This window comes from Hyla sarda, chromosome 4 (assembly GCF_029499605.1).
Source record: "Hyla sarda isolate aHylSar1 chromosome 4, aHylSar1.hap1, whole genome shotgun sequence".
Classification (NCBI taxonomy): Eukaryota; Metazoa; Chordata; class Amphibia; order Anura; family Hylidae; genus Hyla; species Hyla sarda.
This window is the reverse complement of record NC_079192.1, coordinates 386,466,918-386,493,657: the sequence shown is the minus strand read 5'-3', so window position 1 is coordinate 386,493,657 and position 26,740 is coordinate 386,466,918. Positions and strand designations below refer to the sequence as shown.

General features: G+C 43.6%; 1 long non-coding RNA gene across 1 annotated transcript in view; it reads left to right on the top strand.

Moving 5' to 3' along the window:
* The first annotated feature begins 237 nt into the window (after window positions 1-237).
* LOC130367099 (uncharacterized) overlaps window positions 238-26,740 on the top strand; it is a 46,391-nt gene continuing 19,888 nt past the window's right edge. The window contains exons 1-2 of the long non-coding RNA XR_008892076.1: window positions 238-313; window positions 1,917-2,028. This is a non-coding gene — a long non-coding RNA (uncharacterized LOC130367099). The remainder of the gene's footprint in view (window positions 314-1,916; window positions 2,029-26,740) is intronic.

Here is a 26,740-nt window from a genome sequence, read left to right as displayed (position 1 = left end):
TATATATATATATATATATATACAGTATATAGCCTTTCCTGGTGGAGTAGAGTAGTAGAGGAGTGAAAGTGGTAGTGGTGATGCAGTAACTAATAAAGACATATGGGGAGAATTATCAAAACCTGTGCAAAGGAAAATCTGCCCAGTTGCCCATAGCAACCAATCAGCTTGCTTTTCATGAAGGCCTGTGAAAAATGAAAGAAGCGATCTGATTGGTTGCTATGGGCAACTGGACAACTTTTCCTCTGCACAGGTTTTGATAAATCTCCCCCATAGTCCGCTCAGCTTAAACTGCTGTGAAGGGTCTACACAGGTTTGCTCACTGTGCTGCAGATTCTTAAAGGGGTACTCTGGTGAAAAACTTATTTTTTTTTTTTTTTTTCATATGAATTGGCTTCAGAAAGTTAAACAGATTTGTAAATTACTTATATTAGAAAATATTAGTCCTTCCAGTACTTATCATCTGCTATATGCTCCAGAGGAATTTCTTTTCTTTTTGAACTTCTTTTCTGTCTGACCACAGTGCTCTCTGCTGACACCTCTGTCCATTATAGGAACTGTCCAGAGCAGGAAAAAATTCCCATAGCAAACATATGCTGCTCTGGACAGTTCCTGACATGAACATAGGTATGAGCAGAGAGCACTGTGGTCAGACAAAAGAAATTCAAAAATAAAAGAACTTCCTCTGGAGAATACAGCAGCTAACAAGTACTGGAAGGATTAAGATTTTTATATAGAAATAATTTACCAATCTGTTTAACTTTCTGGCACCATTTGATCCCATATAAGCAGGGGCGTACTTAGAGCATTTGGCACCCAGGGCGGACCCTTTGTTTGGCACCCCCCCCCCCCACACACACACACACGCCCCCCCCCTTAATTACACCCCCTCCCCTCCCCCCAGGGGTGGACTGACAACATTCGGGGCCCCCGGACCAAAAAAAAGGCAAGGGCCCCTGCTAGGCTCTTCAGCTTGTCAGTCTTCTGCCACGCTCCTATTCCACCCAAATTCCACACACAATAAATTTAAATTTATATATGATATTTATTGGCGTATAACACGCACTGGCGTATAACACGCACCCCCATTTTAACAGGGAAATTTAAGTAAAAAAAATAAAATGTAAAATAAATTACTTGGACTAAATGCCACATCATCCCCCCAACTTCGTTTTCTTCTGCACCTATTTGGTCCCGTCCCCTCCAGTGCCACATCATTCCTTCCCTTTTATCAGTCCCTGTGTCACATTTACCCCTCTCATCGCCACCCCCCATGTCTCATCATCCCCCCATGACTCATCATTTCCCCCTGTCATAGACCACCACTAGCCATACAGACATTAAGCATTTAGTGCCTCCCCAACCATCATTTCCCCCTGTCTCATGATGTCCCTCATCATTCCCCCCTCATCCTCCCCTCCACCCTGTCTCATCATCCCCCCACCCTGTCTCATCATGTCCCTCATCATTCCCCCCTCATCATCCCCCCACCCTGTCTCATCATGTCCTCATCATTCCCCCCTCATCATCCCCCCACCCTGTCTCATCATGTCCCCCATCATTCCCCCTCATCATCCCCCCACCCTGTCTCATTATGTCCCTCATCATTCCCCCCCATCATCCCCCCATCATTCCCCCCCCTCATCATTTCCCCGTCTCATCATCCCCCCATCATTCCCCCCCCCTCATCATTTCCCCGTCTCATCACCCCCCCCCATCATGTTCCTCCTATGGCATCCAGTGGTCATCAACCTGTGGACCTCCAGATGTTGCAAAACTACAATTCCCAGCATGCCCGGACAGCCAACTGCTGTCCGGGCATGCTGGGAGTTGTACTTTTGCAACATCTGGAGGTCTGCAGGTTGAAGACCACTCTTCCCCTTTCCTTACTTGTCTGCGCTTCGGCTGTCTTGCAGGAAATGAAAAGTGACGTCAGTGATGCCGCACAGAGAAGCCGGCAGAGGACGTAACTCATCTGCTTCACTGACCCTGCAAGACCCTCCGCCTGACCTGCCGAAGCGCAGACAGGTAAGGAAAATAAACAAATCTATAAAAAGCAGGAAAAGGGGGAATGATGAGGGAGGGGGAGGTTCTCCCACACTATACACAGGTACTGGTGGATAGTGCGGGAGACACTAATTAAAAGGTAGGGCAGAGCCGGACAAGGTAGGGCTCATTTCAATCAGCGCCTCCCGCACTATCCACCACACCAGTACCTGTGGATAGTGCGGGAGAAAACAAGTGACAGAGCAGGGAGGAGACGCCGCTGGTCACTGATTTAAAGTGGCCGCGCCCGTGCTGTTAATACTTAACAAGCAGACGCTGCTGCGGCCGCTTTAAATCAGTGACCAGAAGACTGTTATATGCCGATAAATACAGTATGTAAGAAACACTTTAAAGTAGGTAAATTTCCATGACCAATAGTACTGGTAAACAAGGAGTAAATATATACCACCACACAATAACGAATAATACCGCCATACTGTACTGAATAAAACCACTATACACTGGCCAGTATACTATAAAGAATCTGTATACAATATAAGTGATTATATACAGGACCATATGGCGGTAGATATCAGCTATACACAGGATGTGTACACCATAAAAATGTTTATATACAGGACCATATGGCGGTAGATATCAGCTATACACAGGATGTGTATACCATATAAGTGATTATATACAGGACCATATGGCGGTAGATATCAGCTGTACACAGGATGTGTATACAATATAAGTGATTATATACAGGACCATATGGCGGTAGATATCAGCTATACACAGGATGTGTACACCATATAAGCGATTACAGTTACATTTTGGGACTCAGAATTACGTATTTTCTGATCAGTGGCGTCCTCTTTTCTTTTCTTCTCCGTCCGAATAAGACCGCAATGTGGATCTCTTAACATCTGCAGGAAAAACATGTCAGACTCTGCATTTTTTTGTGTCCTCCTCTCCTATACACAATCTACGCATCTATAGGCCCACAAACTGTAATAATGCAATCCTTGGTGTCCTGTACAGTAAAAGGGCAGGTAGGTAGGTAGCCAGGTAACCCCCTCTTTCTCATAGGTATATGCAGAGTTACACCCCCCCTCTTTCCTATAGGTATATGCAGAGTTACACCCCCCTCTTTTTCCCATAGGTATATGCAGAGCTACGCTACAACCCCCCCTTTTTCCCATAGGTATATGCAGAGTTACAATGCGGTGGTGGTCGCCGCCCGGTGCTGCGCCATTTTATGCTAGGGACGTTAGGGACCCACTCTGGATAGGTGGCCTTGACGTGGCGAGTGGGCTTGTACTTTTTGATCAAAATGTATACTAACAACCTGTTAGTTTTTGATATTATGCTGAGAAGCAATCAGATCATTATACAAGATTGTAGATGTGCACCATGACAGCTCTTCTACCCGAATATGCAGAGTTACACCCCCCTCTTTCCCATAGGTATATTCAGAGCTACACCCCCCCTTCCCCATAGGTATATGCAGAGCTACACGCCCCCCCTCTTCCCCATAGGTAAATGCAGGGTTACCACCCCTCTCCCTCCCTTTCCCATAGGTATATGCAGAGCACCCCCCTCTCCCTCCCTTTCCCATAGGTATATGCAGAGCCCCCCTTTCCCTCCCTTTTCCATAGGTATATGCAGAGCTACACCCCCCTCTCCCTCCCTTCCCCATAGGTAAATGCAGAGCACCCCCCTCGCCCACCCTTTACAATAGTTATATACAGAGCACCTCTCCCTCCCTTTCCCATAGGTATATACAGACCACCCTTTCCCATAGGTATATACAGAGCACCCCCTCTCTCCCTCCCTTTCCCATAGGTAAATGCAGAGCACCCCCCTCTCCCACCCTTTACAATAGTTATATACAGAGCACCACCCTCCCCCTCCCTTTCCCATAGGTATATACAGACCACCCCTCTCTCCCTTCCTTTACCATAGGTATATACAGAGCACCCCCCTCTCTCCCTCCCTTTCCCATAGGTAAATGCAGAGCACCCCCCCTCTCCCTCCCTTTCCCATAGGTATATACAGAGCACCCCCCCTCTCTCCCTCCCTTTCCCATAGGTATATACAGAGCACCCCCCTCTCCCTCCCTTTCCCATAGAATTATACAGAGCACCCCCCCTCTCTCCCTCCCTTTCCCATAGGCATGCGACGGGTCAGTCCGCCCCTGGCACCCCCCTGGCACCCCCCCTTGGTACGCCCCTGCATATAAGTGCTTGTTTTTTTTTACGTCAACAACTGTTCTTTGTAATTACATTACTTATTTTATAACAATATCTGCGGTAAAACAAAAAATAATATTTGTGAAATAAATAAAAAAACATCCAACATTTTGTAACTTTTGGGGGTTTCCATTTCTATGCAGTGTACCTTTCGGTAAAAATTACACCTCATCTTTATTCTGTAGATCCATACAGTTACAATTTATACAGGTTTTATTTTAAATTTAAACTACATGCACCAAAATTTGTATGCTAAAAAATTGCCATCTTCTGACTCCTAAAACTTTTTTATTTTTTCGGCTATAAGAGGGCAAATTTTTTGTGCCATGATCAGTAGTTTTCATCAGTACCATTTTTGTTTTGATGTGACTTTTTTTTTATCACTTTTTATAAAAAATTTTATGGTATGTGAAGTGGCCAAAAATGCACAATTTTGGACTTTGGTATTTTTATTTTTTTATGTGTACGCCATCGACCGTGCAATTTATTTAACATTATATTTTAATAGTTTTGACAGTTGCACACGCAGGGTACCACATTTGTTTATTTTTTATTACAAATTTAATTTCAAAAGTGGGAAAAGGGGGGGTGATTTAAACTTTTTTAGGGGGTGATTAAAATTTTATTATAATCAATCAGCATTGATTACTGTAATCGGTACTCTGCTGTTCTAGCCTGCCATAGCTGGCTAGGGACCTCAGAGCACCAATGGGATGGTGAAAATGCAGGTAAGGGGCCTCCCGCCCTCCATTCAGCTGATCGGAACCTGCAATTTCGCAGTGGATGTCTCGATCAGCTCCACTGAGCTACTGGCAATGTTAGATCCAGCATTTGGATGCTGCAATCAACTTTGATCCGGCATCTAAAGGGTTAATGCAGGCAGTGGCGTTGCTAGGGTTGGTGTCACCCAGTGCAGTAGAAAATTGTGTCACCCCACACCTCCCCCCCCTCAGTAAGTTTTTAGCCTGTTGTGACAGACACCACAGTAGTAGCGCAATGTGAGAAATTCCAGTATAATAATCAGATATACCAGTTGCCACAGAATAGGAAAGTGTTAAAGAAGTTTTCACCATTGAAATATGCAGCTCCCAGAATTACTTAAAAGGGGTACTCCACTGGAAAACATTTACTTTTATATCAACTGGTGCCAGAAAGTTAAACAGATTTTAAAATTACTTCTATTTAAAATCTTAATCCTTACAGTACTTAGCTGCTGTATGCTCCACAGGAAGTTGTGTAGTTCTTTGCAGTCTGACCACAGTGCTATTTGCTGACACCTCTGTCCATGTCAGGAACTGTCCAGAGCAGGATAGGTTTGCTGTGGGGATTTGCTCCTACTATGGACAGTTTTTGACATGGACAAAGGTGTCAGCACAGAGCACTGTGGTCAGACAGAAAATAAATTAAAAAAAGAAAAGAACTTCCTGTGAATCACTTATACAACAGCTAATAAGTACTGGAAGGATTAAGATTTTTAAATAGAAGTAATTTACAAATCTGTTTAACTTTATAGCACCAATTGATAAAAAAAATGTTTTCCATTAGAGTACCCCTTTGAGCAGTGGTGAGGTTATGCTGGGAGTTGTAGTTTCACTCACCATAACTGTAGAACTTACAAGTGACTACAGCTTTGATAGGACATAGAGAGGAGAATGTACAATGATATCAGTGACTACAGGTGACATCTTCTCTATAGTCTTCCCTTATCTAATTCAGATGGTACATACCGCCTGGTCCAGCTAAAACTTCTGTCTGTAGAATGTGACGTCCAGACGTCTCCTCACTATGTCAGCGCATTCTCATCCTCTATATGAAAACAAGTATTATTATAAACATGCCAGACACTGTATCCTCTAAATATAATACTACTATACACTATACTCTTTGATTATAAACTTTCCATACACCATACCCACTGAATATAATACTACCACACACTGTACATTCTGAATATAATACCAACACATACTGTACACTCTGAATATAAATCTACCACATACTGTACCCCTGAATATAAAACCGCCACACACTGTACCCTCTGAATATAATACTACCACACACTGCACATTCTGAATATAATACCATCACATACTGTACCCTCTGAATATAAATCTACCACATACTGTACCCCTGAATATAATACCGCCACACACTGTACCCCTGAATATAATACTACCACCCACTGTACCCTCTGAATATAATACTACCACAAACTGCGTCCTCTGAATTTAATGTTACCATACAGTGCACCCTCTGAATGTAATAGCACAAATGCAGTAACACCCCTCAACATCCGTTAGCTGATGCTATTACCACGGGAGGTTTTTTTTGGTGGTGTTGCTAGTGGATGATGGGGGTGCTACTACTGGGGGGGTGTTGCTGGAGGATGATGTGGGTGCAACTGGCCATCCCCCCTGGCAGTATCACCCCCATCATCCATCCGCAGGATCATCCTCCTGGCAGGAGCACCGCCATCATCCACCATCAGGATCTGCTGATGGAGGTGCTACTGCTGGGGGGGGGTGGTGCTGGTGGATGATGAGGGTGCTACTGCCAGGGGGGAGCATTAGGTAGGCAGCAGTTCCCCCACTTTAGGTAGGCAGCAGTTCCCCCACATTAGGTAGCATATTTTCCCCACATTAGGTAGCATAGATTCCCCACATTTGGTACGTGTTCCCCCACATTAGGTAGCAATTTCCCCACATTAGGTAGCACAGATTCCCCACATTAGGTAGCAGTTTCCCCACATTAGGTAGCATAGATTCCCCACATTCGGTAGCACAGATTCCCCACATTAGGTAGCATAGACTCCCCACATTTGGTAGCACAGCTTCCCCACATTAGGTAGCAGTTTCCCCACATTAGGTAGCATAGACTCCCCACATTAGGTAGCATAGAATCCCCACATTAGGTAGCATAGACTCCGCACATTTGGTAGTAGTTACCCCACATTAGGCCGCAGGTTCCCTTGCAGGTTCCCCACAATGGGTCAAAGTCTCCCCACATTAGATAGCTGTTTAACCCCCCCCCCTCCCCACACACAAACACACACAAAAAAAAAAACACATACAACATAGAGAGACACACAAACACACACACAGTCAGGGAGACACACTCACAGACAGACACACAAACAGAGTCACAGTCACACACACACACACACACACACACACAGAGTCACACACACACACACACACACACAGTCAGAGAGACACACACTCACAGACACACACACAGAGTCACAGTCACACACACAGAGTCACACACACACAGAGTCACACAGACACACACACAGAGTCACACAGTCACACACACAGAGTCACACACACACAGAAAATAAGGCATACTTGGCACACCAGAAGGCCTCCTACATAATTCCAATACAAGAAATGATTGTGGGCAGGGGTGTAGCTTAAAGCTCCTGGGTCCCCCTGCAAAACACACACACAGTCACATACACACACACACACAGTCACATACACACAGAGTCACATACACACACACAGAGTCACACACAGACAGAGATAGCGACAGACAGACACACACACTCACCTATCCAGCGCAGCGCTCCTTCTCTCCTGGCGCCCTGCGAGTGACGTCACTGACGTCCCATGCGGTGGTGCTGACGGACGGGCGCACAGCGGCGATGAAGGCCGGGGGGGCAGCTGACGCATGGGCGCACAGCGGCGATGAAGGGCGGGGGGGTGCTGACGGGCGCACAGCGCAGGTGAATGCCGGGGGTGGGGGGTGGGGGGTGCTGTCGGACGGGCGCACAGCGCAGGTGAAGGGGGGGGGGCGGGGGGTGCTGCCGGTCGGGTACAGGCGTGGGGTGTCGGTGTAGCTGGGGGGGGGGGGTGCTGCGGAGCGTCTTGGTGTCACCCCATTAGGTTGGTGTCACCCGGTGCGGGCCGCACCCCCCGCACCCGGCTCGCAATGCCACTGAATGCAGGATTAGCCCGATCGGAGTTGTCAACCGGAACCCACTCATGAGCATGCTTTAAACTGCGGGAGCAGGACTAGGTCATACAGGTACGCCTTTGGTCCTTAACCTGCATACGCCCTGCATCCCGAGTCCTTAAGGACGTGGGGCGTATGCATACGCCCGTGGGAATTCCGGTCCCCGACGCTAGCCGGTAGGGGACCGGACCGGGATGCCTTCTGAAATCATTCACATCGCCCAGGGGGGTCCTGAGGCCCCCCCCCCCCATGTCGGCGATTGAAGAAAAACGCATGTCAATTCAGACATGCGATTTTCAGCTATTTCGGGCTTATTGGGTCTCTGGTGACCCGATCACCCGGAAAATAGGGATGATCGGAGCTGTCAGTGACAGCCCCGATCATCCTGAGGGCTAGGAGTGAGGTTTCAGTGCTGCGATCTCCTCCTATCCCCTGCCATTGGTCAGAACTGATTCTGACCAATGGCAGAGCAGGACAGTGGGTTGCCATGGCAACCCCCGTTCTGCCCACCCCTGGATGTCGAGGGGAACATGGGGAGAAGATGGAGGCCGGTACCTGGAGGAGAAGATGCCTGGGAACCGCTGATCGTCGCTGGAGACTGCAAAGATCCTGGCTCAGGTAGGGAAATGACGGTGGGTGGCGGGGTTAAATGAAAGTGAAAGTAAAGTGATCTTTACTGTGGCAACCACTAGGAAGGCCAAACTGCAACTCACAGCATGCCCAGACATCCAAAGGCTGTCTGGGCATGCTGGGAGTTGTAGTTTTGCAACATCTGGAGGGTCACAGTTTGGAGACCACTGTTACAGTGGTGCCCAAACGGTAGCCCTCCAGATGTTGCCAAACTACAACTCTCAGCATGCCTAGACTGCCCAGGCATGCTGGGAGTTGTAGTTCTGTAACCTCTGTCCCTTCAGATTTAGCAATTTTCATGAAATTTTTGAAAATTGCTGATCTACTTTGAAGCCCTTACAAGCAGAGAGCTTCAAAGCTGGAAAAATGCAAAATTTTCTAAATTTACAAAATTTTGGGATTTTTCACCAAAAAAGGATGCAAGTAACGCCGAAAATTTACCACCAAAGTAAAGCAGAATATGTCACGAAAAAACAATATCAGAATATTCCGTAAAAGCATTTTTGAGTTATTAATTCTTAAAGCGACGGTGGTCAGAATTGCGAAAAAGGGCTCGGTCCTTAAAAGGGTATTCCAGGAAAAAACTTTTTTATATATATCAACTGGCTCCAGAAAGTTAAACAGATTTGTAAATTATATCACCGAAAAAATATTTCTACCCGATGAGTAGAAACTGAGGTGCATAAAAGTCGCACTACTACACGTACAAAGAATGCACCAAAGACTAGAATATACACAAAATATAGACAATATTTTTTTAAGCAAAAACCAATTTAAAAAAAAGTTAGATAAAAACATACATAGAGCAAAATAGCACAGCACCAGTCAGATACAAGGTATAAGTAGGGAGAGAGCACAGTAAGCAAGATAGAAATAGCACTGGAAATTCACATATGAAGTACAAGGATATGGTACAAACAATAGACCAAATATCAAAGAAACATAGCATGAAAGCAGCAATAGCCTGTGGGTGCCAAACCCTACCTATACCAAACCCCAACGACCGTTTCGCGGTAGAACTCACTTCCTCAGGGGGCGTGCATTATTGATACCATATTTGCTTATATAAAACTTTTAATACTTTTTTTATAATTTTTTTTTGGAATAAAATGTTATAAAAAAAGCAGCTATTTTGGAGTTTTTTTTTTTTTTTTTTACATTCACGCCGTTCACCCTACGGTATCATTAACATTTTATTTTAATAGTTGGGATATTTACGCACGTGGCGATACCAAATAGGTATATAAAATACTTTTTTTTACACTTTTTGGGTTTGAAATAGGGAAAATGGGACAATATAATTTACGTTTTTATTGGGGGAGGGGGTTTTTCAAATTTTTTTTTACTTTTATTTTTTACTTTTGTTTTTGTCCCATAGGGGACTATTTGTAGCAATCATTTGATTGCTAATACTGTTCAGTGCTATGTATAGGACACAGCACTGATCAGCATTATCGGTCATCTTCTACTCTGGTCTGCTCGATCACAGACCAGAGCAGAAGACCCCGGGAGACAGCCGGAGCAAGGTGAGGGGACCTCCGGCCGCCATGCTGGATGATCGGATCGCCCCGGCAGTGCTGCGGGCGATCCGATCATCCATTCAAAGTACCGCGATTCTGCAGATGTCGTGATCTGTATTGATCACAGCATCTGAGGGGTTGATGGCGGACGTCAGCGCGATCGCGGATGTCTGCCATTACGGGCGGGTCCCTGGCTGCTGTCAGCAGCCGGGACCTGCCGCGCATGACGCGAGCATCGCTCCGATGCTCGCGGTTATACATTGGACGTAAATGTACGTCGTGGTGCGTTAAGTACCACCTCACCAGTATGTACATTTACGTCCTTCGTTGTTAAGGGGTTAATACTTACTTTTAGATTTTAGCAGCAAAAGGAATATCCAGCGCGGTGGAGTGCAAACAGGAAATTTTATTGAAGATTCATGGACAGCACAGGTAAAACCAATGCGTTTCGGGTCAAGCTTCGGGTCCTGCTTGACCCGAAACGCGTTGGTTTTATCTGTGCTGTCCATGCATCTTCAATAAAGTTTGCTGTTTGCACTCCACCGCGCTGGATATTCCTTTTGCTGCTACTACGTATTGGACCGGAGGCACTGCCGGTTAATCCGTGCGCAGGTGTGGGAAGCATCACTGAGGTGAGCCGTCTCAAACAACCTTCTTCTACTTTTAGACTTTGGCTTGAGGCTACTGACTTGGCTTGAACTCTTCAGACAATAATTTTCACAAGGTTGGTGCAGATTTGTTGGGTGCAAATTTATTATGTGAATCTCTGGTTCCAACACATCCCAAAGGTTATCTATTGGACTGAAATCTGGTGACTGTGGATGCCATTGGAGTCCAGTGGCCTTATTGTCCTGTATGAGATGATGTGACATGGTGCATTGTCCCGCTGGAAGTATCATCAGAAGATGGGTCTGCTGTGGTCATATAGGGATGGACATGGTCGGTAACAATACTCAGGTAGACTGTTCATTTTAAATGAAGCTCAATTGGTACTAAGTGTCCCAAAGTGTAACAATAAAATGTTACCCACACCATTTCACCACCACCACTAGCCTTAAAGGGGTACCCCGGAGGGGAAAAAAAAATCTTAATCCTTCCAGTGCTTATTAGTTGTTGTATGCTCCAGAAGAAGTTGTGTAGTTCTTTAGTCTGACCACAGTGCTCTTTGCTGACACCTCTGTCCATGTCAGAAACTGAAAAACAGAACCTAAAAGGTGTGTGAAATGTCAAATTGTTGTCCTCTATAGGATAAGAGGGAAAAAACTTGGATGCATAGCCCCCTAGGTAGAAGACCTCCAGATAGATATTTTTGTAAAAAGTCACAATTCCACCAAATACGTAGTTTTTTTCAAAGTTGCTTTCTGTGATGAATCTGTTCCTGGCATGGATCCTGTATCAAACATATTTTGGGCTCATTCCAACCACATGGCATCTCTCCTCCATCGCCAGATAAAGGCCAGGTAAGGACTTAAAATAAAACCAATCTGAAAAACAGAAAGGAATATAAATACCGACAAAAAACTGTCCTTCCTATATGTAGGCTTGAGAAATAAAAAATGTTAAAAGTTAAACAAATTAGGGGTTTACAAGAACAAACTATTTAACAAAGAACCTAAAGGTGTGTGAAACACACCAGTATGTGAAGCCCCAAGGAGTAAAACCAACTACAATGTATGGTTAAGAATATTTTATTAAATCATTTATAGGGTATGCATACAAAATCAATCAATATAAATAAATGTTTATTTAAAAAAATTGAATATATTGAAATAAGGAGGCTACTGGGGTGAGAAGTCGGTAAGGAGAACAGGTAAGTAAATAGATATTATATAAAAATATAGTGTAGAGACCTGACTCTGCTGTATAAAGTGCTGGTGCTATAGAGGTGCGATTACTATGCAAATAAAACTTAGTGCAAAAAAAATTGTGCTAAATCAATCTAAAAATAAGATACACTCATGTGATACATACATAAAATAGGAAAAACAAGAGATGGTGCAAGTACCATAAAATAGCAGCAACAGGAGAATAAGTGACTGTGCAAATAGCAGCAAAAAAATAGCAGCCAGTACATAGATAGTCAGCTCGTGCAAAGGAGACAGGAGTCACCCCAGCCCCACACCACAACTATGACGCGTTTCGCCAGGAGCAGCTTTATCCAGAAGTGGTGTGGACTGGGATGACCATAGTATTTCTAAAATATGTGCGCCAATCGGAGAACAGAGAACACACCTGATCCGGAAAAGAGGCTGAACGTGACCTCAGAGGCCACTGATCGCATAGGCGCGTCACTTCCCATTCCACAAGCGGGATATCGCAAGAACTGCTGCTAGTCAGAGTGTTAAATATAGGCTGTCCTGCTCTGTATTAGGGCTAAAGAAAAATGCCCACCATATGTTCAATTGCGCATGCACGCATCGCTGAACACAAGAGCCCACAATGCTAGTGGCTACAGAAAAATGGCCGACAATCATATCATATGAAAGCGAGTTTAAGAAAGTGGACTACACATGGTAATATACACGTAGATACAAGAAAGGGGACAAGTAATGAGGGAAAATGAAAGAAAAATAATAAAGAGTAATAAAGGATATCATGCTGAAAACAATATGTCACTGTGTCCAAACAAGGGGGAAGGAGAGGCAAGGGAATGGGTGCAGATATACAGAAGGTTGATGGTGAAGATATAGGAAATGTGATTATAAGGTAGAACCATGCAGAATTTATAACATTAAGTGAAGCATGCTGTATAGCATAATTGGTGCAGTATAATGTACTATGACATAATACATAGAATGACATAGAAAATAACATAAGAAGGTATAATAGATAACACAAAAATAATCAGAAAAGTTTCCAAAATGTGATGAAGATACTAATAATAATAGAAAAAATGTACATGTACATAAGTGGTATGGTGACAAATAAATCATGTGGTGACAAGTGATGAAACACACAAAAGGAGTGGTACAATATACATGATATTGGGGGCCCCCCATTTGATAGTAGTGATTGTGAATGTGTACATAACTCATACAACAGAAGTATGCTCGCATATGTATATTTAATATACATACACATGCAGACCAAGGGGTATTAAAAAAAAGGGGGGGGGGATATATAGAAATTAGAATAGGTGAAGGGGGAGAAGGAAAAGGAAAGGAAATTGGGAGGGGAGAAACAGGAAAATAGGATGGAGAATTAAGATTTTCGTAGAAGTCAGTCCAGATGTTCAAAGATCTAAAAAACATACTGTATGTGAAAAGGAAAAGGAGAAGAGAGAAAACATAAATACGAATTAATAACACCAACACACGACAATACTACGGACAACACATCAAAGACATGTTATGAAAGGAGTACATGCACAAGAAAAATGCCTAACCCAATCACTGAAGCAACACAATGGAAAAATAAAAAATATAAAAAAAATATAGAAAAATAGAAAATAAAAATAATAAAAAATGGATGGATGATGATGAAAATAACACCAAAAGTGTTATTAGGTGGAATTAATTTGTAAAATACAATATGAGAGTGGGACTGGAAAATAATAAACCCCAAGGCACAACAATGAGAAATAATATGTGTATAAATAGAAAGTTTTGTAGAGAGAAAAAATTATATAAAATATTAATGAAAAATTATAAATAATAGTACCATGTCTATGTCTATAATGTATATTAATGACAAGTGCCCGGGGATTAGAGAACGAACAAAAGGGAAAACCCAACTATTGTGTAGGAGGAAGAAACGCCTACTGTGTAAAAAGGAAAAATTGCTAGTTTATATACAATGGAACCAAAGCAAGACAGAAAATGCATATATATATATATATATATATATATATATATATATATATATATATATATATATATATATAAATATATATATATATATATATATATATATATATATATATATATATATATATAAATATATACATACATACAGTACAGACCAAAAGTTTGGACACATCTTCTCATTCAGAGTTTTCTTTATTTTCATGTCTATGAAAATTGTAGATTCCCACTGAAGGCATCAAAACTATGAATTAACACATGTGGAATTATATACATAACAAAAAAAGTGTGCCAATATGTCATATTCTAGGTTCTAGCCACCTTTTGCTTTGATTACTGCTTTGCACACTCTTGGCATTCTCTTGATGAGCTTCAAGAGGTAGTCACCTGAAATGGTCTTCCAACAGTCTTGAAGCAGTTCCCAGAGATGCTTAGCACTTGTTGGCCCTTTTTGCCTTCACTCTGCGGTCCAGCTCACGCCAAACCATCTTCCCCGAACCTGCAACAAGGAAGGGTTATTATTACGGTACTCTTTGAAATGCCTAGCCAAAGTTTTCTGACAAAAGGGGTCAGGACCATTTTTTGCTGCTCTGATATCTAGAACATGTTCTCTCACCCGCCTATGAAACTCCCGGGTGGTGAGACCCACATAAATCTTATTGCATGGGCATTTAGCATAGTATACAACACCCTTGATTGCACAATCGATATGGTATGTAATTTTGTACGTTTTTGTTTTGCTAGCATTCTCAAAGGTGGTACTTATTTCTATTTTAGCGCATACAACACATTGACCACAAGTGAAGGTCCCCCACTTTGGTCCTTTTGATCCCAAAATTTGGGCCTGTTTAGGACGTTGGTGGTAACTGTGGACCAAGGTGTCCTTGATATTCTTAGGCCTTCTAAAAGTCATGGAAGATTTTTGGGGGAGGCATTTCAATAGTACCTGGTCAGTGGTTAAGAGTGGCCAGTATTTCTCCATTGCTTCGGTCATATTTTGTGTACGAGAGTGGTAGGTGGGGATGGACCGGACGGTATCGGTATAATTTTTATTCTTCTTTTTCTTCCCCTGTGAGAGATGAACACGATTACTTTGTTTGGCTCTCTCATATGCCTTTCCGAGACATCTCTCTCCGTAGCCCCTTTCTTGAAATCATACCTGTTTTTCAAAATCTGAGTTATTTGAGCATATATGCTGGGCTCTTAGGTATTGTCCTGTTGGAATATTGTTGACTAGATGGCGCAGATGTCCAAATCTTACATGGAGTATTGTATTCGCAGAGGTGCTTTTGCGAAACAGATCTGTAGATAAAAAAATATTGTTATCCCTTGAGATTTTCACATCCAAGAATTCAGTGTTCATTATGCTTGATGTTAATTTTATATTTAAGTCATTGTGATTCAATCTCATAATCAAATTCTCAAGTTCTTCAGCTGGTCCCTGCCAGACTAGGAGTTTATCATCTATATATCTCCACCAATATTGTATCTTCTCTATGCCAGGGATGGGATCCGAAATAAAAATGTCCCTTTCCCACAACCCCAAGAACAGTTTGGCATATGAGGGTGCACTTGCCGCCCCCATTGCCAAGCCTTGGAGCTGCAGGTAGAGGGCTTCTATAAACATAAAAAATCATGGGAAAGGATAAACTCACGGGCTATTATCAAAAAGTCACATAAATACGGATTCAAAGAACTTGAGGTTAAAAAGAATCTTACTACCTGTATCCTGTCACTGTGTCGAATGCAAGTGTACAGTGCTTCCACATCACACGTTGCTATAATCATATCCGATTCCAATTGTAAGTTAGCCAGCTTTCTTAAAACGTCATTAGTATCCTTTAAAAACGATGGAATAGAGATGGTGATCAATCAACTGACTTAGAGGTTCACATAGTGTAACATCTGCGCTCTGGCCAGACATGCTGGCCATGAGCGCTCTCTTGTCATGTCCCCTCTTTCGGCGGGGCTGATATTCGCATTGCGGGATGAGCCTGCATGCGAATCCCCGCCCGTCACCCTGGTCTTCCAGTCCTCGCAGCCTCAGCGTTTGTGCTCCTAGGGCTCTTACATTTAAAGGGCCAGTACTCATTTAATTAAGTGTCTACACCTGCACCCTGTTTTTAAATACTTGCTCCTCCCTTGTATCCCTGCCGAATTGTTGTTGCCTTGTGCCCTAGTGAGAACATACTGTGTTCCTGTGTTCTCACTTTCTCACTCTCCCAGAAAACTTGTCAATAGGTAGATGATGCTGTGGAGTCCGCACCTGTTGATGCCATTGAAGACACAGAAGATGTTCTTTTAAGGGTTCCTATCTTGTTCTGGCGCCACCTATAAATTCTGTTGGGCATCAATCGAATCACGTTGATACTTTTTGTTTTTCATGGCCTGAATCTCTTTTTCCCATGTGTTTAGGTTGTCATCTAGTGCTATTAAAGGGGTATTCCGCCCCCAAGACATCTTATCCCCTATCCAAAGGATAGGGGATAAAATGTCAGATCGCCACGGTCCCGCTGCTGGGGACCCCTGGGATCCCCACTGCGGCACCGTGCTATCATTACAGCACAGAGCGAGTTCGCTCTGCACGTAATGATGGGCGGTACAGGGGCCGGAGCATCGTTACATCACGGCTTCGCCCCTCGTGATGTCACGGCCCGCCCCTTTCAATGCAAGTCTATGGGAGGGGGCGTGGCGGTCGTCACGCCCCCTCCCATAAACTTGCATTAAGGGGACGGGCCGTGATGTCACGAGGGGCGGTGCCATGACGTCACGCTGCTCCGTCCACCGTATCGCCCGTCATTACACACAGAGCGAACTCGCTCTGTGCTGTAATGATAGCACGGTGCCGCAGCGGGGATCCCAGGGGTCCCCAGCAGCGGGTCCACGGCGCTCATACATCTTATCCCCTATCCTTTGGATAGGGGATAAGATGTCTAGGGGCGGAATACCCCTTTAAAGGATTCTACTTCTGTTTTGAAACATTCCCTAGTCAGGGTTGTCTAAGTCTCTCCTAGTTCACGTTCTAGTGTTTCTAGAGTATGGCTATTGTGTGAGATCAAAAGTTCCAAGAATTTTTGGGAGCATTTACTCCCATTTAGCATCTTCCCATTTACTTTTCAAATTGTTGCCCTCTATAGGATAAGAGGGAAAAAACTTGGATGCATAGCCCCCTAGGTAGAAGACCTCCAGATAGATATTTTTGTAAAAAGACACAATTCCACCAAATACGTAGTTTTTTTCAAAGTTGCTTTCTGTGATGAATCTGTTCCTGGCATGGATCCTGTATCAAACATATTTTGGGCTCATTCCAACCACATGGCATCTTTGCTCTTATAGTCCATCGCCAGATAAAGGCCAGAGGTAAGGACTTAAAATAAAACCAATCTGAAAAACAGAAAAGAATATAAATACCGACAAAAAACTGTCCTTCCTATATGTAGGCTCGAGAAATAAAAAATGTTAAAAGTTAAATAAATTAGGGGTTCACAAGAACAAACAATTTAACAAAGAACCGAAAGGTGTGTGAAACACACCAGTATGTGAAGCCCCAAGGAGTAAAATCAACTACAATGTATGATTAAGAATATTTTATTAAATAATTTATAGGGTATGCATACAAAATCAATCAATAAAAATACATATAAATAAATGTTTATTTAAAAATGTTTTAATATATTGATTAAAAGAAGGGGGGTGCTGGGGTGAGAAGTCCTGGGGTGAGAAGTCCCATGAGTAGGAGAACAGGTAAGTAAAAAGATATTACATAAATATATAGTGTAGATACCTGACTCTGCTGTATAAAGTGCTGGTGAGTGCATACTTCTGTTGTATGTATTATGTGCACATTCGCAATCACTGCTATCACATGGGGCCCCCCCAATATCATGTATATTGTCACCATATGATTTATGTGTCACCATACCACTTATGTGCATGTGAATTTTTTCTATTAATATTACTATCTTCATCACATTTTGGAAACTTTTCTGATTATTTTTGTGTTATCTATTATGTATTATTATGTCATAGTACATTATACTGCACCAATTATGCTATACAGCATGCTTCACTTCATATTATAAATTCTGCATGGTTCTACCTTATAATCACATTTCCTATATCATCACCATCAACCTTCTGTACATCTGCACCCATTCCCTTGCCTCTCCTTCCCCCGTGTTTGGACATAGTGACATATTGTTGTCAGCATTATATCATTTATTACTATTTATTATTTTTCTTTCACTTTCCCTCATTACTTGTCCCCTCTCTTGTATTTATATTTCCATGTCAAGTTCACTTTCTTATTACAACACTCTTTTTCCTCTTATCCGTTTCAGTGCATATAATATGATCGTCGGCCATTTTTCTGTAGCCACTATCATCGTGGCCTCTTGTGTTCAGCGATGCGCGCATGCGCAATTGAACATATGGCAGCCATTTTTCTTTAGCCTTAACACAGAGCAGGAAGGCCTATATTTAACATGCAAACTATTAGCAGTTCTTGCGATATCCCGCTTGTGGAATCAGGAGTGACGCGCCTATGCGATCAGTGACCTCTGAGGTCCCGTCCGGCCTCTGTTCCGGATCAGGTGTGTTCTCTGTTCTCCTATTAGCGTAAGTATTATATAAATACTATGGTCATCCCAGTCCAGTGGGTGACTCCTGTCTCCTTTCCACGAGCTGACTATCTGTATACTGGCTGCTATTTTCACTGTTATTGCTGCTATTTACACAGTCACTTATTCTCCTGTTGCTGCTATTTTTATGGTACTTACTGTCATTTGCACCATCACTTGTTTTTCCTATTTTATGTATGTATCACATGAGTGTATCTTATTTTTAGATTGATTAAGCACAATTTTTTTGCACTTAATTTTATTTGCATTGTAATTGCACCTCTATAGCACCAGCACTTTATACAGCAGAGTCAGGTCTCTATACTATATGTTTATGTAATATCTATTTACTTACCTGTTCTCCTACTCATACAGTACTTCTCACTCCAGTACCCCCTTCTTTTAATCAATATACTCCCATTTTTTTTTTAAATAAACATTTATTTATATGTATTTTTATCGATTGATTTTGTATGCATACCCTATAAATGATTTAATAAAATATTCTTAACCATACATTGTAGTTGGTTTTACTCCCTGGGGCTTCACATACATGTTTCACACACCTTTAGGTTCTTTGTAAAATTTTTGGTTCTTGAGCCTACATATAGGAAGGACAGTTTTTTTTTGTTGGTTTTCATGTCAGAAACTGACCAGACCATGAGCAAATCCCCATAACGAACCTTTCCTGCTCCCAACAGTTACTGATGGGGACAGAGGTGGTAGTAGACTGGAAAAGAATAATACAACTTCCTCTGGAGCATACAGCAGCTGATAAGTACTGGAAGGATTAAGATTTTAAAATATAAATAATTTACAAATCTGTTTAACTTTATGGCACCAGATTTGATTTTTTTTCCCTCCTGAGTAGCCTTTTAACCGTTATTACAGGGCATGGATGGAGCCATGCTTTAATGTTGTTTACACCAAATTCTGACCTTGCCATCCAAATGTCAAATAAAAGAACTCAGAGAGTCATTAACAATTTTTAATTTTTTTTTTTTTATTTAGCCATTTTCCAAAGTATCTGGGCCATCTATAGGAGCCTCATGTGCAGGAAAAAACAACTCTTTGTGTTGACATTATTCACTGACAGTGCTGTTCTGGTTCTTCTTCACTCCTTTGCGTAGAGTGGACATGTAGCTTTAACCAACCTAAAGAACATGATCTAATATAATTCATTATTTTTAATTTGGCATATATTTTTTTATTAGTAGGTTACCAAATCACATGTCACATGGAGTTAGCAGTAAAGCGGACAGTTACATGACTTCTTCATTTTGATCATGCCACATAAACTTACTGGGACAGGCAAGAGGCTCTCCTACTTGTTCAGTGATGTGAAAAGAGGACTGTTTGAGCGGAGCTTTAGGGGAACAGTAAAGAGGGTCTTCAACTTGACTGATGGGGTTGTTGAGTAGGTGAAAGAGGACCTACTTCTTCTTTAGATACGCAACAGAGACCAGCGTGAATGTAGCTCGTGGAGCAATAGCTTTCCTTAGGCCAATGTTCAATTTTGATTTCCCTCTTAATTCTTTTTTTTTTTTTGTCTTACGTTTTCTTTCCTGGACTGGATACATTCAAATAATTAAAGCTAATGATTCCAGGAGTATTTACAAAGAAAGAAAATAACTCATTACTTGCCAATTCTCATGTGTTCGCTTCCACCTCGCGCAATGGAGTTCAATTAGAATATAACAGTTTTAAGGGAAAAAGCAGCAGTCTAGCCGACCCAAGCAAGCCTTTCTCATATATTTATTCACCAGTCCTATTGCCAGCAGTTACATTTTAATGTGTTTTCACCCAAACTTATTATAATAACACATTTTGTTAAATGTCATCTGGTAGTAACACACTTGTAAGCTCCTGGATGTTACCACCAATTAAAGCTTCTTCACTGTTTACTGGACTTGTCTGCTCCAGTAATTTACAAAAGAAGAATTATGTTTATCCTCATTATTCACGTTCTGTCTTGGTTGATAAAGGCCGAGATGCTCACATTCTAACAGATTGGTAGATCCTGTGGTGGAGCTATAGGGTTCTCAGTGGTCACAATCAAGACCAGGCCCCAAATCCATAGGTTCTCCTCGCCACATAGGGGATAAGGTATGACATTTTGATTGGTGCCACTCCACCCACCCAGCTGGATTTGGGTATTTTCTACTGTTCTTTTCTTCGGATCCTCTGAAGCTCTGTCAGGTTGCATGGGGACCATCAGTAGTAGGCATTTTGAGATCTCCCCAGAGATGTTCTATTGGGTTCACATCAGGGTTCTGGCTGGGCCACTCAAGGACATTTACAGAGGTGTCATTGTCTTATTGGAAGGTGAACCTTCGGTCCAGTCTGAGGTTTATGTGGTACGCCTTGGGGGGGGGGGTGTATGGTAGTTGGGGTGTTGTGGTAGATGAGGGGTTAATGTTAACCCAATAGCTTGTGACGTCAGGCTGAGGGCTAGTATGCTGAGATGATTCTCCGGCCTATCGCCGCCCTACCCAGTAACGATAGGTGCTTGTAGAAATGACTGAAGGTCCACAAGGTACCTGAACTTGAACAAACTTTACTGAAAGGCTTGCGGTACATCCAATGCACAATAACAGTCTCAGGAGTACAGTCTCTATATAGTGCAATGACTGACAGTTGTTGCGGACCTTGACTTTAGATATAGTCTCTGAATCAGGGATTATTTGTGCAGATCCATCCGGATTTAGGGGATAGATAAGGTCCGGTGATCTTGCAGAGTGTGTGGGGAATTGATACACTCAGAAATTAGAAGGCATCGGCCGTCGACGCAAGGCTCAGGCCTAGACTCACGGATCACAGCAGCGCAGATGCTTCTTGCTTGGTTGCACAGGGACAAGAGAGCGAGAACATGGCTGCCGCTCCCTTATATGGGCAGGGGCGGGGCTGTTTTTACTGGTCCAATAAACTGTCACTCACTGTTACAATGAGTGATGGGAGATAAACGTCATAGGGACCTCCAAAGGTCCTGAAGCACAATACCATAGAGTTGACCTGATCACATGACCCGCAGGTCCTGCTCTGCTATGGACAGGTAATTATCTAGCTATTTACATTTATACAATCCTACACATACAAATCCTAAATGGCTACAGGATAACTACCATAGGGAGGAGAGGTGACTAGGGGTGAATAAGACAATAGGGACCCCGACGTCCTAGGGACTCTGGCTAAGGGGACCTATATACACAGGTACCGGATAGGATACGGTACCGGGACACCACAAACTCCCTTACTTAAGATAAGTCGACCTCGACGCCTGTCCCCTAAGACAGAGGGACTAGGACTAGAACAGGATGATCTATAAATTTGCTATACATCCTATGTAAACATTGAATACATTTACATTCTCTTGATACCTTACCAGTATCTGGACTAGATAATAAAAATCTATCTAGGCATTAGTGATATCTAGACAAGAATGCTATCTAGACATTTGAAGAAGCTATCTATCCTTTAGTTTCTAGCTTCCTAGACAACTTTATTAAACTTATTATACATTACAAAGCTTACTAGACAATTAGGCAGCTATCTGACATGTAGTGGCTAGCTCCTAAGACATTTTATTAGCTCTCTACACATTCTCATGAGGCTAAACTGAACATTAGTATAACTCTCTATACATGAGACTATCTAGATATTAATACAGCTCTATTTACCTTTAGCTTCAAGCTGACTAGACATTTATATTATCTCACACATTTTATTCGCCAACAATAAGTTACCTGTTAGTACACAAAAGGTTATACTGGCTAGCCGGAAGCTAGATCACAGTAAGGGTGGCTGCTAGGGTCTATCGGCTGCACACTACTTACCCCTAGAGCACTTTCAAAGCAACCTATCTAGGTTATTCTTAGAATTACTTGTTTAATTCTATATTCACAAGAGCACCTAATGGCCAGACAGAGCATCTCACACATGCAATGAAAGAGAGAAGAAGTGTACCTAACAGTGGCAGGAATTAGGTATCAATATGCTACAATTCCTAAGTGTTTTCTTAAGTGAGATATTTATTTTGAATTATGTACTAAAGAAACTTGAGGTAGTACATTTAAGTTAGTAATCTAGGGTACTGAAAAGTGATTGGCAGATCATTGAAGTGGGTTATCAAAGGTACTATGTGTGCAAGTACTAAATGTGAGTCCTGGTACCTGATGGGTAGTTTGCCCTGTGTAGTCCTTTGAGACCGCTGCAACACCACCTCCGAGTCATCAGGAGTTCCTTCACTTGAGGATTCTTCAAGAACTTCAGTCCCCGAGGGACCAGCTGGAGGGCTGGAAACGGAAGCAACATCTTTGGTTGAACTAAGGGGTTCTCTTAAGACAGACGGAGTAGTGGCATCAATATCTGGAGCAGTCACTGGAGCAGGACACTGGGTGTAGCAACCAATGGTGGTTGACAGGGAGCAACAGCTACTGGCAACTGACTGGGTGGTGCAACCAGTGGCGGCTGATTGGATGGAGCTGGGAACGGAATACCCCAATACATGGTAGGCTGTTGAGATGGAAACAAAGGAACGTCCATAGGGGGATGAATTCCTTCTCCTGGCACATATTATCTCATTGGCCTTGGTGGAGGTGGAGTAGAAGTAGCAGGAGGATCAGGAGGAGTAGGAGGAGATGGGCCAAGCATATCTTCTCTTAGGCACACTTTTATCCTATTCCGGTGGACCACCTGTGGCTCGAACCCGTCTTTTTGTATCTCGTACACGTCCGTTTCGGGATAAGGAACCGCAGTAATGGTGTATGGCTCCGTTTCACACAGGGAGTCCAATTTATGGGTTCTAGGAAATTTTCTGAGCCGAAGCATGTCGATTATAATCTTTCTGCTGGCATTCATGAACTTCACCCATTTTCTTCTCAACAATGCCCTTGGCTTCCTCAATTCTTTGTCGATGCTCTGACACCCAACCTTGGGAAGCCTGAGAATTGTTGAAAGGTGCCTGTAACCCAAAGGTTCGATCCTTTGGCAATTGGCCGTGTCGGCCCATCATCAGGAAAAAGGGCGTATACCCCGTAGAGCAGTGGGCAGTGTTGTAAATTTACAGGAGTTCAGGCAAAAGCTGAGGCCACTCTTCGTGCTTTGAGACAATGGCAGCTCTAAGCATCTGGATGAACACTTGATTGATCCTCTCGCAGAGCCCATTCCCTTGGGGATGGTAGGCCGTTGTCCGGAGCTTCTTGCAATCATGCAACCGGCAAAGTTCCTGGAACAACTGGGCTTCAAAGGCGGTTCCCGATCCGTGAGGACCGATTCGGGACACCCCAGAGGTTGGATCCAATGTCGATAGAAGAGTTGAGCAGCAGTCTTGGCGGTAAGATCCTTGACAGGGACCACGACCACCCACTTGGAATAATAATCCACCATAGTTAGAGCATGACAATAGCCAGATCGAGTGGGGCCCAGCTTCACATGGTCCAAGGCAACAATTTGATTCAGCCTTTCTGTACAGATGGGATGCAAAGGGGCTCTTGCGTCCCTCCGGGGGTTCTTTATCACGTTGCACATGGAGCACTCGGCACACCATTTCTCGATGTCTCCCCGCATCCCAATACAGTAAAATCTGACGGTCATCTCTGTCTTATGGACCCCGAAGTGTCCAGATTGATCATGATAGGCATTCAGGACCATGGCTGCATCTCTTCTGGGAACCACAATCTGGTGTATGCGGTCTCTGGAAACTGGGTCCAGGGAATTTCGGTAAACCAGCCCCTTGTGCAGGAACAGGCGATTCCTCTGCCGCCCAAACCGCTTCAATTCGAAGTCTCCGTGGGCCTTGCGCACCCAAGTGGGCACTTTCTTGTGGAGGCAATAGTCTAGGAGGTCCCCCATAACCCGGCTTTCATCCTGAAGTGTCTTCCAGGTGGACAGATCTTCAGGGACTTTGGGAGATTCAGGTCCGTCACCCGCCTGGGCAGTTAGAGCATTCTGGCTCACGAACCTTCGGTAGAAGGGAGGCATTTCCACATCTTCCCACACATCTTCAGCAGGAGGTGCTTCTCCCGGGGCCATGCGAGAAAGTACATCCGCATTAACATTGGTTTTTCCGCTGTGGTACTTAATGTTGAAATCATAGTTGGCCAATCGAGAGGCCAAACGCTGTTCAAGAGCTCACAACTTAGCAGTGTTCAAATGGGCCAAGGGGTTGTTATCAGTGTAGCCTGTGAAGGGAGTAGCAGCCAGATAGTCCTTAAACTTCTCAGTAATGGCCCAGACCAGGGCCAGGAGCTCCAGCTTGAAGGAGCTATAGTTAGCATCATTCTTCTCAGCACCTCGAAGATGCCGGCTGGCATAGGCAATCACCCTCTACTTGCCATCTTGCACTTGAGATAAGACCGCCCCCAGATCTTCAAAGCTAGCGTCTGTGTAGAAACGGAACGGCAGGCTGTAGTCAGGATACGCCAATATGGGGGGTTCCGTGAGGAGGTACTTCAGGGCTCGAAAGGCATCTTCTTGTTCTTCGGCCCACTGTATGGGAAGCCTCCCATTATAATTATCCCGGTCAAGGGTCCAGCAATTTGAGCAAAATGGGGGATGAAGCGCCGGTAATATCCAGCAAACCCCAGGAAACTTCGGACGTCTCGCACCGTCCTGGGTGTAGGCCACTCTGTCACAGCACTCACTTTGTCTGGATCAGGCTGGACTCCTTGAGCACTGACGACATGTCCTAGGTAGAGCACTTGTGACTTTAGCAAGTGACATTTGAAGGTTTAACCTTGAGTCCATGTCAGATAAGGACTTGGAAAACTTCTATCAGGTGATCCAGGTGTTCCTGATATGTTCGAGAATAGACGATGACATCATCTAAATACAACAGAACACTCTGGAAGTTAAGATGCCCCAAGCATCGCTCCATTAGGTGTTGGAAAGTAGCTGTAGCATTGCACAGTCCAAAGGGCATTCTTTTGAACTCCAAGAGACCCATAGGGTCTATCCTCTATCCTCTTCTGCCATTGGCACCTGCCAGTAGCCGCTCGTCAGATCCAGTGTGGAAAAGTAGGCGGCAGACCCCAACGCAGTCACGGATTCTTCGATGCGAGGGAGAGGATAAGCATCCTTATGAGTTATGTTGTTCAATTTCCGGTAATCCACGCAAAAGCGGATAGTTCCATCTTTTTTCTTCACCAGGACCAAAGGTGCAGCCCACGGACTCTGGCTTTCCTGGATGACATCGGCCTCTTTCATCTCCAAAGGCATTTTCTTTATGGTCTGATACATCCCAGGAGCCACAGGACGATTTCTCTCTTTAATGGGTGGATTGTCTCCAGTGAGAATCCTATGTTTGATCATGGTGGTCCTGCCAAAGTCTGTGAAGAACTTGCTGAAAGCTTCTTGATGTTTCTTAGCCACCTGGATGACTCCTTCCACCTGTTCCTTGGGGGTATCTTCGCCTCCTATCTGTAGTTGGCTCCACCAAGGTTCCGCAGGATTCTGGTCAGGTCCTTGTTGGACCATCTGTGACTTTGAGACCACATCTCGGACGTCTAGATGGTGTAGAGTAGCCACTGGGGTATACTTGGGTAGTTGGACCGCAACTTGAGAGAGATTAATAAGTCTCATTGGAACCTTCCCATTACGTACGGTTACCACGTTTCTAGCAGCTCGCACCAAGGGACAATCTTCCAGTAGAAGGGGTTCCAAAAGCGCTTGGTAATCTTGATTTTTCACCCCGGGTCGGGCACGGCACCAAATAACTGTCTCCGTCTGTGGCTGTAGACTAACGGCTCAGATATCTTGAATCCTTGATGATTCACGAACTTCTGTTTTGCTTGGAGGATTTTGAGGTGGTGTTGGGCAGCTCGCCGGCCTGGGGGTGACAGGTGAGGGAGAGATGCATAAAGTGCACAGACAATATCATCAAAACAGTGCCTCATAATATTCATGCCTAAAAGGAAATCAGCTGCCCCCTCATCCCTAACATTTGTGACAATCACACCCTGTCTTCCTAACAC